This window comes from Cynocephalus volans, chromosome 1 (assembly GCF_027409185.1).
Source record: "Cynocephalus volans isolate mCynVol1 chromosome 1, mCynVol1.pri, whole genome shotgun sequence".
Classification (NCBI taxonomy): Eukaryota; Metazoa; Chordata; class Mammalia; order Dermoptera; family Cynocephalidae; genus Cynocephalus; species Cynocephalus volans.
Window position 1 is genome coordinate 100,598,183 of NC_084460.1, and position 17,022 is coordinate 100,615,204.

The window sequence follows — 17,022 nt, forward strand, 5'->3', positions numbered from 1 at the left end:
AGAAAGATGCAACAATCACAATTATTTGTTGTACTTTCAAAAGTAGAGAACAGAACTGAGCCCATCAGAGGAGGGAAAGGGTGAAAGGGAGGGTGGGTTAGCAAGTACTTGGTAAAGGACCACAAAAAAAGATTACGTTGTGTAATGATAAATACATATATATAGTGATTATCCTGATTTGAGCACCACATATTGTACACAGGTATTGATATTCAATGCTGTACCCCACAGATATGTACAATAAATCATGTTTCCATAAAAATAAATAAGTTAAAAAAAAGAGAGAGAAAGTCATTGTTATCAAGAAGGAAGGGTCATTTACTGAGAAGTGACTAAGGAAAGTGAGAGTAAAGGAAGAACATATCAGAGATTGGAAATAAGGGTACTTACAAACAATTGACAGAGGAACTACTTTTGGAAACAGAAATAAGGCCCAATAAAGAAACATTCTAAACACTCAGCATGGAAGAACCTGGCAATACTTGTCCGTTACATTTCCAGAATTACTTTTGACCAGTTATTGCTACGTGTCTCTCATACTCACTCTTTTTTATTCACAATTCTCCAGATCAAAAGAAATCTTGTCCTGCATTTCACCTTATGCCATGATGAAATGAAACTTTTGGAAGTCAAAGAATGGATAAATGTATTTTACATGGGGAAGAAATGAGAATAATTGTGGATAAGGGTGGATTATGATATATTACAAAATGTTCCCCATTTCCTGACCCCTCCCTGTATTCATGAGCTCTGTCACGTAACTTTTTGGTGATCTTCGATGCTTGGCCATATAGTTGTTTTGACCAATAGGATATTAACAAATATGACAGAAGCAGAGGCTTGAAAACACTGGCATGTCCTCTTGCTGTTTAATATCTGCATTGACCATGAGAAGATGCTTTAGCTAGCCTGCTGGAGGGAAGTGAGAAGAATGTGGAGCAGAGCTCATCACCTCAGCCTACAGCCAGCTGGTCCACAGATGCTGGAGTCCCCAGCCAGCTGACTCTCAGACATGTTAAGACCGAAAGAAACCACTCAGCCTAAATCTCTGACCTTCAAGCTCATAAGCTTAATAAATTGTTGTCCCATGATAGTAAGGTTTTGTGGGTGTTTGTTATTTATTGTGGCCATAGATTACTGACACTGAAATAAGGAATGTCAGATAGAATTTTTCAGAACAGGAAGCATGTATAAAAGTCTCCAAATTTGTCTAACTAGTAGGAGGCAGAACTAGGAATAAAGTCCACTTGTTGTTACCCTTAGAGTAGTGCTTTTATCACCACACATGTAAGCAATCTCCTGAAATGTTTTCTGTTTCTGAAATGGTGTTAAAATAATTATTTCTTAGATATTATAAAGGTATTTTTTTAGAAGTACTTAAAAGCATGGCATCAGTTTCTTTATGAATGTGAATTTCCTTTTAGTTCATTTAATTTTCACATTCTTTCTTGCCTTCTTATTTCATGTAAGGAAAATTGAAATATAAATGGTCAGGATCCCTCAGATGTTTGGAATCTTGCTGAGCATGACCTAGCCTGTTTAATGTAAATATGTGCACTTTTGCCCAGGTGTTCCTAGGTTGTTGTTTGATGTAATTGCGCATGTGTGCCTAGGTGTTCCTTGGTTACCTGACTCACAAAGTATAAAGGACAAACAGCTCTGATCCACGGTGTCCCTTAGGACACCCAGGAGGCCACTAGGGCAGCTGTTGCTAGCTACCTGAGCTTGCATCTGAACAAAGCTTATTAATTTTTACCCACGGCTCCCAGGATCTTTTCCTATTACCTAGCTTGCAACCTGCATGTGAGGGGTCAGTGACCCAGTTTGTACAACAGGTTTGGAGGGTCTGCAGGCCTAGCCCAGCATTTCATCTTCTACCACCACATAAGACAGGAAAAGCTCTGGGAAAATTCAATAGAGGTATTATCTACTACTCCTCTTTAGAAGTGATGAATCAATTTTATGTTTAAAAGTTCTAAAAAAAGATATTTCAACGTATCTGTAGAGCCAGGGCTAGGTCTGGAGCTCACAGACCCCTCAAGCCCATTGTGCAGACTGGGTCACAAACGCTTCATATGCAGGTCTACAAGCTAGGTAACCAGAAGAAAGGTCTGTGGAGCCCTGGTTGAAGAAAGAGTAGTCTTTATTTCTGCACACACATGTCTAGGAGCTAGGCAGTCCAAAGAGAAACTCAAAACTCAACTGCTTCCGGCAAAGTCCATAGAAAAACTGAGCAGTTGCCAGCAAAGTAAACATGCTCTCTTTTAAGATGCGAGCTCTGCCAGCCAGCGCTGCTTCACAAAACTCTCTAGAATACACACTTGCAACAAACTAAAAAGATACATTGGTGTGCATGTGCACTACCTCCACCCCCACAAACAATTTGTTTACAAAGAATGTGTCGCACCACACCCAACTGGACCCAAAGTGAGGGGGCTTGGTTAAACTATTCTATTTTCCCAACAGTATTGTAAATTTAGTGACTTCTTGTGTTTAATGTAAAACACAAGAAACTTTTCCTTGAATCCCCAGGGCACCTGTTTTTATATAGAATATTTGGATTTTATTAGAAAAAAATACAGGTGTATGAGAAAGTACTGGCACTGATGTTAGCAACATGACTGTATTGTGATTAAAGGTTTAGCATTGGTTAAAGTCTCACTACAGAGAATGCCAGTAATCAAATTCATCACTTAAGGTCTTTCACACTATTTAAATAAGATACTCAATACCAGTGATGCGTCACTTTGGGCATTAGAATCACCTGGAGAACTTAGACTCACCATCCCCAGAATTCTCAATATAACTGGCCTCAGGAGGCGAATGACTTAGCCACAGACAGTTTTACAAAAGCCTAACAGGTGATTCTCATGTGCAGCCAGAGTGGAGAAAAACTATTACATATTTTATTACTTATGAGTGAGTTAAAATTCTTTGATACTTCAAAAACTTTGAAAATTCTTGCATTTCACAGCAGTTAGTACTTTCATTCACTGCTGTCTCCTTGGCACATATAATATCTGTACATAATGAGTGCTCAATTAATATTTATTAAGAAAAACTATGAATGAATAAATGAATGTAACACACATATATCCAATCTGTAGTTCTGGTAGTTATTCTAGCAATGACGATATTTCATAAAACAATAACAGAGCCATGTTTCATGAGTTTGTGAAACATGCTTTTTGTGTTGTTGTCTTACTCTAATTTAATGATTCTCAATCTTTAGTGTATAATAGAACCACCTGGAGGCTTGTTAAAACAGATTTCTGAGCTTCCAGTAAACTGTAAATTTGCAAGTAGGGTAAAAATCTCTAATGAATCACAATTCTTGACAATAGTTATTAAAATATAAAGTCAATTTCAGGCCTTTACTTCTTTACATCATGGTGAAAAAGCAGTTTTCCTGGCCTGTTATAACATTGATGTTGAAGAGATCTGTAGCATTTTTAAACGGAAACCCTGAATAGTTTTTCTCTTCAGAAATTCTTAGTTTTTAGTGTAAGTGGGATTCTTAGAACTCATAACTCGTACAGAAAGCAAAAAAAGAAAGAAAGAAAAAGAACAAAAAAAAGAAAGAAATATGAGAGTTTGGTACCACTTGAGCCAGAATAAACGTGCTATGTCTGACTTTTCTTAGAGGCAAGTCATTCACTCATTTTAGATCTGATTCCTTAAACAAACAAACAAAAATAAATCAAAAGGGTTTAAGTAATCTTGCCAAACAGAATGGCATATCCAAGAGAGTTTAGGGCTGGTCTTTGAAGATAAACTCAGCACACAAGACGTGGATTCGTATCTACCAGGTTTTAAAGGAGCACTGGTATTATTTCCTTTTGAAGTAAACAGACCATTTGAAGCTAAAGAGATGATCAGTCTCATTTCTCCTCTATTCTCATATTCCCACAGTACATTCTAATGAAAAAGGAGACAAACCTCTTATTAGGTCTTTTCTGGCACTTCAATCTTCATTTTCTTCTCATTAGCCATTCATAACAGGCAGCCTGATCAGCAGGAAATGTTGCAGCTGACAAGTAAAAGTGGTTACACATATTTTCTTCATTACTCCCTCACTAATCCCACCCCCTTTCCAATACTTCATAATAACAATCACCAGAGAAGCAAGTTGTTAACTCGTGTTTAAGTGTCCTTCTTTGCTGTCTTGCTAATAGTAAGAAAATTTGACTTTGCAAATACTGTTTTTTTCATTTCACAATGACTAATGTTTTTCATTTAAAAGCATAAACTTCTTATTCTCGGAATTTTAAATATACACTCATAAAGACAATGCTTTGCTATTTATATAAAATGTGAAGCTTAGAAATTTGAATTCAGAGCACATACTCATTTTCATTGAGAATGAATCTTTCAGAAGAAAACCTATTATTTCAATAACAGCTGTTGATGCTCTCATAGGTAGTAGAAAATAAAAACATATAATCAGATAATGTATTAAAAAATAAGTTTCTGTGCTCTCTAGTATAACTTACAATTCAAAGTTCCCTTCTACCTTCAATTTGACTTCCTAGTTTGCAAATATGGGCTTTCTTTTTGAATTAAAATTTAATTGGATTTTTCCCCTCAGTGTTCTCTCTGTTCAACCAAAAGTTGAAGGGAAATTCATAATCCTTTTTACCTTTTACGTATATATTTTTGTTTGTTTAACAGTAATTCAACTGATGGTATATTTACAAAATATTGCACACATTTCCTTGTTAGTTAATGGGTGTTAAGAAAAAAAGATAATCAGAATATTCTCAGCCCAAAATTGTGTTTTCTGGGATAGAACTTGAACAGATGCTATGTGGCCAAAGCATCAACTCATCTTTCACCTCACTACCATCTACTTCCTCTTTCAATATTTAAATTCTCTTTTACCTTTGGCTCTACCCACTTCACTTTTTTCTTAGCACCTTGTTTCTAAGACTCCTTATTCAGGATGTTTAATATTTAATTGTAGTTATCTAGTCTTATGTCTTAAAATCTTTTCTTGAAAATATTTTTTTCTGCATTTTGAGTGAACAGGACAAAGAAAAGGGACTGGCAAGTAAGCTTTCATCTGTAGTGAATGAGACTGGAGAAAATCTTAGACTTTATTCATTGCCATTAACGCTATGATGCAGACCGTTACAACATGTCTACCAATATGGTCATGTAAATTTGCATCCTTAATGATTCTTTTGCTACAGTTTGATGAATATTCCATAGTGAAAAGTTTGTTTGCTTTATAACAAAATTATAACTAGGCAGGATAAGAGCCTCTAGGGCAATAATTGCTTCACAGTAAGGGGTATCTACATCTCAAATTACTCTGCATCTGGCCTCTAAATCATTTGTACAGAAGGTGGTTACGCCTAGCCAAAAAAGCAGGAAAGGCAAGGCCTATTTATCAATACACAGAGCACAGTGTATTTGGGGTATCTATAATTTATAATATTTTTCAAACAGAAAACCAAGGGAAACTAAACCAGGCTTCATAGTTTAAAAATGAAATAAAATTTATGAATCTGAGACTGTGCTAAAAAAATTGAGGTGCTATTGTTACCACAAATAAATATTACTGTCTTAAAGATTTTCTAGAACAAGGTAGTATATAAACAAAAATGTATAAAATCAGAACTAACCCATATTTTTGCTTACCATATGCTAGGTACCCAGTTATGTGTGTTAGGTTAGATTTCACATTTTAAAAGTTTATTATTTTTTTTATTGTGGTAAAATACACATAACATAAAATTAGCCTCAAATATTTTTAAGTGTATAGTTCAGAGGTTTTGAATACATTCGTAATGTTGTGCAACCATCACAACCATCCATCTTCACAACTTTTCATCTTGTAAAACTGAAATTCCATACCCGTTAAACAGTAACTCCCCATCCCACACACCCCGGACCCCTGGAAACCACCACTTTACATTCTGTCTTTGTGACTGTGACTCCTCTACCTTATATAAGTAGAATCACACCGTATTAGGAAACTTCACAAAGTTTGTAGAAAAATGGAATTAAAAGATAATATGAATCTTTCCGTAAACTTTTGGAAGTACCTTCTTATTTGTCTTATTGTGAGTGGCTTATTTTACTTAGCATAATGTCCTGAAGGTTTATCCATGTTGCAGCAAATGTCAGTATTTCATTCTTTTTAAGACTGAAAAATATTTCATTGTATGTATATATCACATTTTTCTTGCCCATTCATCTGTTAATGAACACTTCCACATTTTAGCTATTGTGAGTGACGCTTATATGAACATGGGTGTACACGTATTTCTTTGAGATCCTGATTTCAATTATTTTGGATATATACTTAGAAGTGGAATTTTTGCATCATATGGTAATTCTATCTTTAATTTTTCAAGGAACTGCTATATTCTTTTCCACAGTGGCTATGCCCGTTTATGTCCCCACCAACAGTGCACAGGGGCTTCTGTTTCTCCACACCCTCATGAACACTTTTCTTTTCTTTTCTGATAGTAGCCATCCTTAGATATTCCATTTTATCCTCATTCCAAATCTGTGAGATAGAGGGGGAAGATCTAATGTTATAGATGAGAACATGTACGCTCCAAAAGTAAGGAAATTTGCTCAAACTCTTTCTTTTTCTGACACTGAAGTCTGTTTTCTTAATGACTGAGATATTTATTTCTCCCTAGGTATGTATAGGATAGATTTACCTGTCTAGGTATGTATGAATTTTATATCTATCCCAATAGCTGAAATATCTCTCAAGAATAGTAAAGAAATAAGCATAACAGATTTGACTCCACAGTGGGGTTCTGTAGTTATTTGCTGTGACTCAAGAGATATGACTTTCACCAAATTCGGGCAAGGAGTGCTATTAGCTAACATGCTAGTTCATCTCAGAAGCCATCAGAAAGACAGAACTGGCCAAGTTATCTTAAGGTAGCATTGCTAAGTGTCCAGGAACCCTGCCACTTTTCTATCTCACATCACCCTGTATTTTCTACATAGCTCTTGTCACCATGTGAATGAAATTAATGTATGTGCTGAATTATATTTCACTCTCTGTGTGCCTCCCCTAGCACGTAAGTACGGTGAGAGCAGGGTCCTTGTCAGTGTTGTCCCCAACCAAATCCTCAGTTTAGAGTAGTGATGGAAACATAGTAACAACTCCACAAATATTTGTGGAATGAATGGATAAAAGAATGAATGACTGTGATAAACATATATGGAAGTGAAAAACAGTAAGGAATCATTTCCAGAGACTTCTTAGCTATACATTAACTTTTTCTTACTGTTTTAGAAACTCTGAAGGCTAAGGGTTGTAAATGTAAGTTAGGAACACTCCTTGAAAAGAACACACACAAAAAGGCCAGAGATGCTGTTAAACAATTACTAAAGTCAGCTTATTTAGAGAGGATGGGGAACTAATCCAAGGATCAAGTCATTGAGAAAAAAGCTATTCAGTAGTTGGAAAGAGACTAAATAGTCAAAATATTGGCAAAGTAAAAATTCTACCAGAGAATTCCTCTCTCTCTAACTACTCAAACTGTATAGCACATGAAGGTATTTCTACCAAAAGTAAATCCAGATTCTCTAAATACATAATATTTCACTTTTCACATAATAAAAAGTTTGGAAATTTTATTAGATTTGAAGAATACTTGTACAAAGAGATGAAATATGGAGAGTGATGGTTTTCTTCATAGCTAATCAAGCAATGGGTTACCTTCTCGGAGAGAATAACTGAGATGTAAGAGATATTCCCCCCAGAACGGGGAAAAAAAACTTATAAACCTTTTAACCAGTTGGGCTGAAACATGCGAGACTAATATTAGAGCTTGAAAACACCTACAGTCTGTCACTAATGTTTTTCAAATATTAGGTAGAAACTCAAGGGCATGGAGTCCAGGTGGTGTTTTCATCTTTTTTCCCCATTTGAAGGTCATACCTTTGGAAGAGAAAACAGGATATGAGACATGAACAGCTGGTTGCTCAAATGGCATCAAAGAATAGGATTTGGTTTTTTTGGACCATTATGCTAACAAAATCCCTAACGCCCGCAGAGACAAAGGGCATCTCATGGGTCCAAAGAGAACATATACTTCAGGATATTTACTGACATAATCAAGATTTCTTAAATCTCAAGAGGAACACCGGATGCCACAAGGAAAAGGCAATAATAAATAATGAGGTGGGGATCAAGTAAAAATGCAGAGAGAAAAAAAAGAGTTGTGCAGCTACATACTATTTCTAGGGAATAACCAGTAAGTACATTTAGAATTCAACCTTTAATGTCTTTATATTTCTATGGCAATAATGAGATTAAGGGTAGTAAGATTAATATAAAATCTTAACATATAGAAGGCAAATATGGATGGGGCATAAATCCAAGTCGCTCTTAAAGAAAGCTATACCATGCTTAGGAGTAACAATCCTAGTGAAAAGAGAAGAGTAGAATTTTATGTAATAATTATATACAATTATTTGCAAATTCAATTAAAGGAAAAGCACTTGATTTAGAAATAAAAAGATACCTATGTATTTTATTTTAGGTAGCAATTTGGATACTACATCTGCCTGACCAAGCACAATGATTTCATACTAAAGATTATAAAATAGGAAAAATGTCAAGATGTTTTCATAATATGGCTTATCTAAGAATTCCATTTCGGAAAAGATCAATACATGATAAATGCTTGAATTGTCTTGCCTTGATAATAATTTCTCTTTCAAACATTCTAGAAAGAAACTAGAGGGTCTTCTAGAAATGTAATGCTACCCAATATGGGAAAAAATATAGATGAGCAAATATTATAAGTGATGATAACATTTAGAAAAAAAAAATATCTTATGCCTTCTATAAGTCTATAATTGCCAAAGAACAAAATGTGGTTGGCACTACAACTAAGGATTTAGGAACATGGAACCCATTTCAGGGAAAGAGAAGGTATGATCCTGTAGTCTAAAACTTTACAGCAGTGGTCCTCATCCAGGGATGATTTTGTTGCCAGGGGCTATTTGGCAATGTCTGAAGAAATTTTTGGTCGTCATAACTTCAGGATACTACTGGCATCTAGTGGGTAGCGGCCAGACATGCTGCTAAACATCCTATAATGCACAGTACTGCTCCCCAGAGCAAACAATTATCTAACACAAAATGTATATAGAGTTGAGGTTTGGAAACCCTGCCATAGTAACATAGTTCCATGAATATATGAGATTATATAAAAAATAAATAAACTACAAATTATTGTAATGAGGTAAAAGAGGAAACATCAAAACGAGCTATTGGGGCTACATGCAAAGCTCTCTGTTGAATTTGGGAAGCATTTTGTTTAAGGAGAGCCAGACGGGATTCAGCAGACCTTGTATGGGACTCTGTTTGAATGACATCCTTTCATAAAATTGAGGCAGAAGTAATTCTGGTAGTGATGAGCTAAACTTACACAATAACAGAACAGGATTCAAATCCTGCATTCGACAGCTACTAGCTGATTACCTTTGCAAGTTCTTTTTATGAGTCTCATTTCATATTTTTTTACCTGTCAAATAGGGATGAAAACAATATCTACATTATAGTATTTTTATGGGTATTAGATGCAATAATAAAATTAATACACTTCATTAAATGCTTGTAATAGTAAGTGTAGGACAGATAACAGCTTTTATTTTTCACTATTCGTTTGTTAGGCTCTTATGTTCTTCATCTGTAAATTAAGGATACTTGATATGGTGATCTCCAAAATAAGATTTAAAAATTAAAACTTCATTTCTTAAATCCTATGAAAAAGCAACAACTAAAATTGCAAAGGAAAGAAAAATACACAAAAGTGATATACCAACAAGATTCTTTTCAAAATAGTGACATAAACCTGTGGTGTACTAAATTCCAAAAATAGTAAATATTGAAAATAACTCTAAAAAAAAGGGTGAAAAGAGCTTCTACATTTAGTTCCGGGTGTGAATACAGAAAATACAGCTTACAATTGGAGAAAGATGAAAGAGGAGACAATAGAATTATGCAATTTCTACTCTGATTTATTTATTTATTTTTAAATAAAACATGATTAAGAAGTATTTTGAATTGGAACAAAACTAGAAACAATGTTTGGTTTGTTGAGCTAAAATACAAATGGCTAAGTGCATTGAAACCAAGGTAGGAGACAATATGCTAAGAAAGAACCAGGATACTTTCAAATGCCTTCTCTCTATCCCAAAATGATGAGTGACATTCAAGTTTACTAAATGAATAAAATATAAGATTGTTGAGGATAACTTCTTAATCACTTCCATTTATTTTTGAAATCTGTAAACATGCTGTGAAAGAGAAATAAGCTTTGGCATTTCACTTCAAAAATTCTTCAAATTGTAGATAACTATGTATAAATATTGCCCTGGTAAACCAAGTGGGAAATAAATGCTTTTTCCTTGGCTCAGGACCTCCTGACCATAATCGAATCGAATGAGTGAAAGATCTATATCCCACATCAGATTTTAAATCATCCAGCTCTCCATAAAATTCCTGAGATATGATTATAAAATGAATTAACCATAATCTTTACTGAGGTGTCAGTTGCACATATTTAATTTTGCATGTTTTAAAGGCTAATAAATCAGCTGAACAGAAATATATGTCAAAAGCCATAACAATTTTCACTCAGATGAGTTGTGTTTTCTGTTACTTTAATAGATACTCAGCCAAAGTTTCTGCTAGTGAAACACTATAGTTCTGCCAATACCCTAAAAAGAATAGTGACATTTAAGTATTTAAAATTATTTATCTACCTCTCAGTAGATGTTCACTAGATATATTGGTTAAATAAATGAATGAGAAAGCACAAACGCTGAAATAAGATACATTTATATATTCATAAAAATAAACTTCTATGGCTTTTGTCTTAGCTGTGTGATTGGGCATGCTGCTTTTCTGTTTATATTTTCTCATCTGTAAAATTACAATATTAATAATAATACATACTGCACTGGATTGTTGTAATAACATAATAACGAATGTGAAGTGCTTAAATAGGCCTGGCCCATAGAAAATAAACCTTAGTTGCTGCTGTTGCTACTGCTGCTGTTATTGCTGTTAATACTGTCCTGTCTTCTACTGATGTCTCTTTATTTAAAAAGTCTGGAAGATACGTATTTGGTAGTAGGGCCTATAAAATGAAAAAGTATTTGGAAAAAGAGCTTCTCTTTGTTTTTTTACATTAAAATATAGAATATCTTACTACCCACTTACACGTGAACTTAGCTATGCAAAAAAATAGGGATACAAAAGATTTAACAGGCCTGGATGAGACTTTTTGTAAAAACAGCGTCTAGTTAAATGCTTCTTCTACTGATCGCATAGCCTGATCGTTCAAGCTATCCTCCTAAGGCAGCAGTTCTCATAGGCAATGTCTTAAAACAATACGTGTCACATAAATGCTCTGAAAAAAATACAAACAAGCAAATAAAACTTCACAAAGTTTCACTGTCAACTAAACTTAGAAAACAGCACATATGAAAATAATCTTGGGAATCCTGCACTGTAGTGAGTTTCATTAAATTTAAGGTTACGCAGAATTCCCTTTCTTTGGAAAACAGCACCTTGATCTCTTTCCTGTAGTTGCTTCTCTATTATGTGCAGTCCTGGTGGAACTGAAAATAAAAGGAAACTTTTATATATAAAGTGGTGGATATGTAGCTCAAACCAGCCAGTTGAAGTGTATTTCCTATGGGTTTGAATCTTAACCTGAGTGACCCAAGGGCTGAAACGATGAACCAAAAGGCAATTGGAACTCATGCATTGCGTGGTAGTTCCCTGAAAGGATTTTTGATGAGTTCTTCCTGCTCAGACCCTGACTTCTGTGTCTTCCGTATCTATTCTCCATCTTTCTTGTCAGTACTTCAATATTCCTCCTCTGCTTAATTTAGGCAGTGTCTTTTCCTTGCTTTCATCCAAGTAACCCAACTGATAAACAAACATAAATGAACACGAAACAAAACCAAATATTCATACAACCTGCCAACCAGCCAGGAAGGAAATATATGTATTTTTAAAATTTATTTTATATCTCTCTATCTCTATCTGTATCTCTGTTTATCAATAATTTGTTTTTGTTTGTTTAACTATATTTTACACAATATTTCTTAACTTGATTTGAACAAAAAATTCTCCCCCCTGCCTCACCCTTTTGCCCCTGAACATCTATTAACTCCAATTAATATGCTTTGAGTGGCATGTTATGGTGCATTAACTGCAACCATGAGGAATATGGTAAATCTGGAGAACTGAGTCTGGCATTCCATAGTCCATTACTGTTTCCATTACACTCATTTTCTCCATTTGTGCATACCATCCCCATTGCATCAAAGTGATAGAATCACATTTCTCAATTATTGAAAAATCTACACCCACATAAGAAAACTCATTTTAAATTGTATCATCTAGGCTTTTGCACAGGAATGTAAAGGAGTGCCATCTTTCATTAGGCTACAAAATGAGATCAGAAACTTACCTGGGTTACTGGGTATTTCCTCCCCTGCTTTCATCTATATTGGCTGAAGGCAATTAATCAATAGTCAAGGACAAGGGGTGAAAACATATGGTCTTTGATATTTAATAAATGAATTAGTGGAGTCCCTTGCTTAAGAATATAAATTAATAAGCATTAGGTCCTTTACTTAATGAGGAATTTCCCTTTTAAAACCTGAATGAATTATCGAAAAGACCATGGCATACATTCAAAGGCATTTTCTGACCTTCTTGTATTCTGGCCGGCATGAATTTTTAACAAGACGCTGTATATCTGGAAGGTCTATTAGAAATTGTTCATATGAAAACTGTGCTTAAAAAAAAGAAAAGCTAAACTAGTGTAGCACAGAATGTACCTCAGATAGTAAGAGAATATTTAACTTATGGGAGATTAAAGTATTGAAAAAGTATTTATGATCTCACATTTTGCTCTAAAATATTAACAGATGATCAAGGCTTCTATTTTATTGATGATTTTGTCTCATATTATATTTAAAAATGTTCCACACTGTAGTATACGATGGAAATACAACTATTAATGTATATTTTAAGGGTAAAAATCATAGGTAAAAATAAGTTTCCTACGATCTTGCATTGTATAGTATTGCTATATAATATTTGCTCTGTGAAATGTTTTCCAAGATTTTTAAAATCAAAAGAAAATTCCTATATTAAACATGTTACAAAATATTGTATTTTTATGTTAAAATATATTTAAACAAAAAATCTCAAAAGGTTTGACATGGTCTCATAACACTTGATCTAAACTCAATAGCTTATATCTGAGCAAAGGTATTACAAGCCTTTAACCCTGGGGGGGAAAGTAGCCAACAGACAGCTAGGCTTGCTGGGCATTCTGAGAACTTTAAGAAAGCAGTCAGAATCTGTAAAGCAAATGTGTGATTGCTTGAGGACTATTTACTCCAGTAGTTCCTCAAAAGTCTTTTAGTACACAGGTGTACAAATTTTCACCAATTCCCTCCAAAAAAGAAAAAATAGGAACAATATAGTGAATTGCCCATGCTGCTGTTTACTTTTTTTTTTTTTTCCCTATGTTTTTGGGTTAAAAGTGGTGATAGTTGATGGTGGTAGTTTCTTTTCTAATGTCCTTAACTGGCAAGTGTAAAAGTTGGCATAGCCAATACTATTTAAACTAATTGTGAAATCCAGAAAACATAAAACCATGGATTTAAAATTTCTGTCCTATAGGATTGAGAAGCTTTAGAATTTTAGAATTTTAATTAAAAGTTTAACTGAATATATGAGTAAATAATATTAAAATAAGATAAAATTTTAAATATCTAAAATTAAATATTAATACATTTATTTCCAATTCTACACAGAAACAAACTAACAATTTTAGGCAAATACAATCTATTAATTTAAAAGATCTCTAATAAATCAATTTCATAGTGGCCTATTTTACTGATTTTTCAACAAAACATATCCCATTTCTCAATTCTTGATCCTTACTTTATTCATTTCTAAACATTGTGTGTAATGGTAAATTTGCCCATTTTTTTTCACAATAAAGAAAAGATATTATGGAAGGCACTTTTTATAAACCTACATTTAAAAATATACACTGCTATACTTACAATGCTTACTTAAAGTGGTTAAAAAATAAGGTCAATGTTATTGAATGGAAGGCTTTTTAAAATGCCGTTCAATCTTCACAGGAGCCATTAGGGTCATCCCTCCCACTACCAGATATTGCAATATTTTGCCTGGGTCTCCACTACCCTTCTGGGAGTGGGAGAAGAAATGGCAAGTAGATGAACATAATGAGATTGAGAACACACTAAGATGTTAAAGAGCCACCTAAGCAATGTTTCTTAAATTGAGGAATGAGAGATCATCCATTGGAAAAGCACTTCTCAAAGACTCCCACACTTAATTTAAATCTCTTTATATTAATTCTCTTTGAATACACATAAATCTAAAACTAACTATAAGCTTATACTTATAGTTTTAAAAAATTGTAAAAACAAAACAAAATTACAAAATAAATATCAAAAATCTAACACTCAGAATTGAATTACAATTAATAATATTAATCTACTGTGGCAGATAATGTTGTTTTGCTGAAACCAAATAGAGGATTTCACTACAAATGTGGCGCTGACTGCTGGGGACTAGATTCTTTTAAAATCACCTGGCCTAACCATATATTATTATGCAAAACTCAATTTCCCATTCCACGTCATTAATTGAACTAGTGAAAACCTGCACTGGTACACTGAATCATAATCTCCTTTTCCCTTTTCTTGGAATGAAGACACCTTATATTTATTAAGTCAGTCTCAGTTCATTTGCTATTTGCCCTCAACAGTTGCATTTGGTAACAGCATTTGTTATGAATAGGATTTTAAACCTAAATCCAAAGTGTGACTGAAATCCTGCACAGAATACTGCTTTTTGTTTTCATGATTATGAAGGAATTTCCCTTTTAAACCTGAATATATTAGGTTAACATAAAAATAAAAGAAAATGAAGACCTCACCATCCCAGAACAAACATTTTTGTGTCTATCTTGATAAGTATGACTGGTCTACTCATATCTCTTATCATATATTAAGAGGCTTGCTTTAGCTACAGGTGTCTTTGTGCTGAAATTTTCTGATAAACCTAAAGAAAAGTGGGAAACTATGGCAAAAAATGACATTGTAAGTCACAGAATGAATTCATTGGCTGAGGCTTTGCAGTACCACCTATGAAAGGTCATTAAAAACAAGAGAGGATAGCTGAGAACATTTAAATTGTTTAATAGTTTGGTATCATATATCTATATTTCTCTCTATATAATAACACACATATGTATACGAAATAGGCATGTATATTCATACACATACAGACACACACATATATAATATGTACATGTATTTTGAATTATTTTAATTCCTAGGCTTGCCTGCCATGAATGCGGTAAGTGCTTAAAGCAAAGAAGGACCTAGAAACTTATTTTGAGGAATAGCGAAGTAACTGGAAGTTGAAGAGATAAGACAAAACTGTGGCCAGTCTTGAACGGGATATATATTATGTGAAGACAATTGTGAATATGAAAAGTTAGACAAGGAAAAATAAAAACAAAACAAGCAAACAAAAACTAACAGCTGAAACTGTGGGGATACAGACACACACACACACACACACACACACACACACACACACACACACACACACACACACACACACACACACAGCCATGTCCTAACTTCGATTACTTCATAATCATGTAAAATAGATTATAGAAAAAGGTTTATATGGTACACAGTGACAAAATTTATGTATTTATTTATTTTTATTGGTTATGAATATTCATGAGGTACAAAGCTAATTGTCACCACTCAACCCAGTGACAAATTTACAAAGAAAAAAAGGACATATATTTGTTATTTGTAACGGCTGACACTTTTCAGCCATGAGAGCTACCTCCCTGAAGTACAGACAGTGTTATGAAGAAAAAAAAAGGAAAGACCCCCCTTTTTTCCCCTCCCAATCCCAAACACTCCACTAAATTCAACCAGCGTTAACAGTTTGGTTATTCTTTTTAGTAATTTTGGCATTTATTTATGTGTAAGGTAATTTCTTACATTATTTTTGTTGTTCAAAAATTTCTCAGCTTTTGAATACATGATTTTACTGATAACCTTTAGAAACTACTAATTTTATGAACTATTATGGACACAATAGACAATTATAAAATATTTTGTCTTTACAACTAGATGACTTTTTACTTTTCAGGCCTTTTTAATTAAAAATTTTTTAGTGTTTTATCTTTTTATTATTGATTGTGGTACTATTGAAAGGTTCCAGATATAATTTATAAAATATTGTAAAACATTTTTTAACCCTGTCATTTGCCATTTTTATCATAAAAGTATATTAATTATTATATAGCTAAACAGTCAGATTTTCCTTTTGTATTTTAGGTTGGATATCACTGTTGGAAAGTTATAGCCTCAATAATTGTAAAAACTGTCTAAATTTAAAATTCAATCATTTATATTATTTAATATACTTACATATATTTATATTATTTAATATACATACATGTTTTGCTGTTTAGAATTCACTTTGTATCATATGAGAGGCAGGAATATTACTTTGTTTCCTTTTCAAAGTACAATTTTTAATTCTCTTTAAAAATTGTTTCTAAAGCGATTTAATAAATAGTGTAGTCTTTCACTTTTTATATGAAATGCCACCTTCATAATTTATCAATTTTCATATTTACTTGGAAGTACTTTGGGACCTTATTAAATCTGTTGATCTTTTTGCCTTTGTATAGACCATAATTGTACAATTTTAATATCTATAGGTATTTAACATACTTTAATATCTAGCAAAACAAGGTCTTCAGTATTCTCTTTCTCTCTCTCTCTCTTTTTTTTTTTTTTTTTTTGGTATTTCAACAGTACTAAGAAACCCTGAATCAGATGAATTTATAGATTGATTTGGGTAGACTTGGCTTCTTTCTGGAATTTTATAAATAATAGAATGACATAGCATGTATCTCTCACTCAGCACGT